Consider the following 3886-nt stretch of genomic DNA (forward strand, 5'->3'; position numbering starts at 1 on the left):
TGATTTTTAATTGCTGCTGGGTCGGATTCCACATTCAAATGAGCAGAAATTCTGGAAACCGAATACAGATGCAAAAACTGGCAGACAACTCTATTTACTTCCAAGATTACTTGCAATATGAATTTCTCTCCTGAATAAAATTATATCCTGCCTTGGATTTATAAGTCTAAAACATAACACCTGCAGATAGTCTATAGACTATCACTCATCTAGTCCAAAAACTGTAGGAGGAAAATAAGGTGGTCTTTCACCTTTCAGAGGTGAAGAACACACTTGGAACTGCCAATTCCCTTATGAAAAGATTCATAGAAGCATAATGATCAATAACTGAACCTGACAGAGGTTTAATACAACACTGAAAGCCTTTATTAGTACCTGCCAAACAGATTAAAATCAGGTCAATGAATGGAATGCAACTGTTACCCTGCACATGCCCGATCTTGTCTGATCTCGGAAGCTAAGCAGGGTCAGGCCTGGTTAGTACTTGGATGGGAGACCACTGGGGAATACTGGGTGCTGTAGGCTTATGCCATAGTCTTCCGAGACTGAAGGTTGCCAACCAGATGTAAATAGGCACTGCAATTAAGGTGCAAATGTAACGGATACACAAAAGGCCCAATCCTATCCCGGTTCTATGGTAATGGATCTCAAAGTGCAGGGCAGTGGTTCAGCTTTTGGTCTGGTGTTGCAAAAGCAGCGCCATTGTCGTACACTCTGGGGCTGCCAGCACACTAGAGGTGCCATGTGTAAATAGCTCAGACCTTGGCTAGGTTCCAGCAATCTAAAACTCTGATTAAAAGCTCTGACCTATCTTCCCAAAACTATCTGCTATAAGTCCAAGTATTTAAAATAAAATCAGAAACATTTGAGCCCACATCAAGGGGTGGGGTGTGCTTCTGAGGAACATATAAGAGAAGATCACAGTGAAACCAGGAGCCACTTATGGTCATCCCATTTTGTAGCCCATCGCATCACAAAATTTTGGGATCACACCATCCAGTGGCATATGAAGAGGGTGGTGGTGGGGGGTTGCAGGGCCCAGGTGCCAGGGCATGGGGGGAGGCAGGGGGCAACTGTGGTGATGGACTGTCCCACAGCAGTGCTCTGATTGTTCCTGGGTTCATGGGAGGGGCACATGTGTGCACAATGCTCATCTCTGAAAGCAGCGAGTGTCACAAATTGGGCCCACCTGTCTTCCTCAGCTCCAAACAGCTCCAAAATGGGTTAACTGATAAACTGATATTTATCTCATTTGCCCAAATAATCTGAATTTTGATGCACCTCTGTTTCGATTCTCTTATTTACTACACAAGGACGCCTTAGCTCTGGCTGTGTCTGTCCACATCCAATACAGGCTGTGATCAAATCTAGCAAAAATGACAGCCAAATGCATGAAAACCGCATTCTCCTTCCACTCTCCATATGTGCTGTTCAAGGCATAATCCAACATGAGTTTTATGTCACATGTTCTCTGGTCTCCTGGTGCCCCAGAATGAGAGAATCTCGTTACCAGCCCCTGAGAAAAATTGAATAGACCCAGTAGTTTTGGCCTGTGAATGATGGCAATCTTGTCCTTTTGTGAAGCCCCAGGCTTATCTTGGAGAGGCCAATTGGCCATTGTTCCATTTCAGAAGCCATTAAGAACTAGTCTCTTCAATACTAATGTATCGCTTGCCAGAACCAGGGTGGCATTCTGGCTCCAGAGCTGATGTTCACAGGTGCCTGAATATTATTATTTCTAACTGCTCACAGCTGTGACTCCCCAATGAAATGAATGGGTTACCGCCTCAGGACTTAGGTTTGTGTAATGGATAGAATGTTTCATCGGGATGTGAGAAACTGTCAGGCCTTGGTAAATCTCAAAGTCAGATGCAGCTCAGGGATTCAGGTCTGTGCAGCAGGTGTCTGGTGGAGGGCCAGAAGTTGAAGGGGCAATTTTCAAGCCAGGTTGTGGGTGCTTGACCAAACAGACAAGGGCCAGGCACAGGAAACATGACCAAGGATGGGCCACAGTCAGGTATCAGATCAGACAGACAAGAATCATAGGCAAGAGATATGGTTGAGGACAAGCCAGAATCCAAAGCAAGTCTGTATAACTCCATGAGTTGTTCAGACTGGAGAGCAGAAGCCGTATAGGGTGCATTCTCATTAGCTCATGCAGTCAGCTGGCCACATTCTGGTCAGCGATCACCTGACTGTATTTAGGCTGGGGGGGGGGTGTCAGCTGAAAGTTCAAACTAGCACTATGGCCTAGAGCAGTGTTTCTCAAACTGTGCTCCTAGGAGCCCTGCGAATCCCTGAGACCCCACTGGATCTCCACAAGGACAACACAAATGGCCACAGTCTGCTTAGTGCTACACCACCCCGTGCATGCGCCATTGCTCTGGGACTCCCCAAGACTCTGCACATGCACTGGTGGGGCCTCCTGTTTAGGGGTGTATAGGGCTCCAGAGACCAAAAAGGGTTGAGAACCACTGGCCTAGATGGCAGCCTTGATTCACACAATCTAATCTCCTTAGCTTGCTCAGGGGCCACAATATTAGTGGTTCAGGATGTAAGCTAAAAGGAATAGGTATCCCCAGTTCAGGTCACACATACACACACGAGAGAGAGAGAGAGAGAGAGAGAGAGAGAGAGAGAGAGAGAGAGAGAGAGAGAGAGAGAGAGAGAGAAGCTCAGGTTCACCTCCTTGCTTAGTTCTGAAGTTCCCTGGATGTTGGTGCAGGAGATGCCCCAATTGCTCATTGTGGGATTGCAAGAACCTTCCTGACAAGCTGACAACCTTCCTGATCCGTCCCTCCAAGATTCAGCCTGGAAACCTATGGAGGCCAGGTCTACTAGTCACACTAGCTATGCCACATAGAAACAGTGCATTCTGAATATCAGGTGCTGCAGGAGACAAATAACGAGAGATGGCTATCATTTGTTACCTTCCTGAAACTACTGTTGCTTACTGTTGGAAGGAGGACATCGAACCAGATAGACCTTTGGGCTGATAAAAGTGAGCTTAATTCCTTAACCAGCTTACTGGTTAACCCCCATGGCTTTTAAGTAGCAGGACCTAGCACAGGAAGCACTGCATTCCATTTCCTGTCATTTTGGGGTTATTAGGGAGAATGACCACAAGCAGACATCAAAACTTGCCTCTGGCACGCAATGGGTAGTGTGCCTGCTTTGACCTGTCAGTACGGTCAGGGGCTTGAAAGTTTATTGCCTGGCAAGACAGGACGTATAATCACACCTAGTGTGAGAGTCCAGTTTTGCATACCTCTTGAGGACAACTTGAGAAGACCACCCCAACATGAACACTCGGGTACAAGCCGTGATGTGTATGCGCAACCTCCTGATTTTAGAAATGGGCTATGTCAGATGCAAGGGAGGGCACCAGGAGGCAGGTCTCTTGTTATCTGGTGTGCTCCCTGGGGCATTTGGTGGGCCGCTGTGAGATACAGGAAGCTGGACTAGATGGGCCTATGGCCTGATCCAGTGGGGCTGTTCTTATGTTCACCTTCGTACAAAGTTCAGGATCCAGCTGTTCTGTTTCTCAAAGCGGCCTTATCATCCCCGTGTTATTAGTTTGACTTGTTTGGCAGCAAACTCTCTTCTAAAACAAGCAGAAGAGCCAGATGGAGATGAGAGAGGTCAAAGGGAATACGTGATGAAAAAGGAGAGGCAGATGAGAGTTGGGAAGCAAAGGCCCCAAAGACTGCTTAAACCTTTTTTTCTCGACACCAGGATAGGTGGAAAAACACACACACACACACACACACAGAGCAAACACACTGTTGGTGCTTCATGAATGTGGAGTACAATATTATAGAGCGGGGAGTCAAAACAAAGTAGGCTTCATGAAAGGAAATTGCTTAACAAAATAAAAAGAGCAGGC

The 3886-nt window shown here is 46.7% G+C and overlaps 1 pseudogene; it reads left to right on the forward strand.

The window, feature by feature from the left end:
• Positions 1-408: 408 nt before the first annotated feature.
• Positions 409-525, forward strand: LOC136643013 (5S ribosomal RNA; annotated as a pseudogene).
• Positions 526-3886: the final 3361 nt, after the last annotated feature.

This window comes from Tiliqua scincoides, chromosome 2, assembly GCF_035046505.1.
Source record: "Tiliqua scincoides isolate rTilSci1 chromosome 2, rTilSci1.hap2, whole genome shotgun sequence".
Classification (NCBI taxonomy): Eukaryota; Metazoa; Chordata; class Lepidosauria; order Squamata; family Scincidae; genus Tiliqua; species Tiliqua scincoides.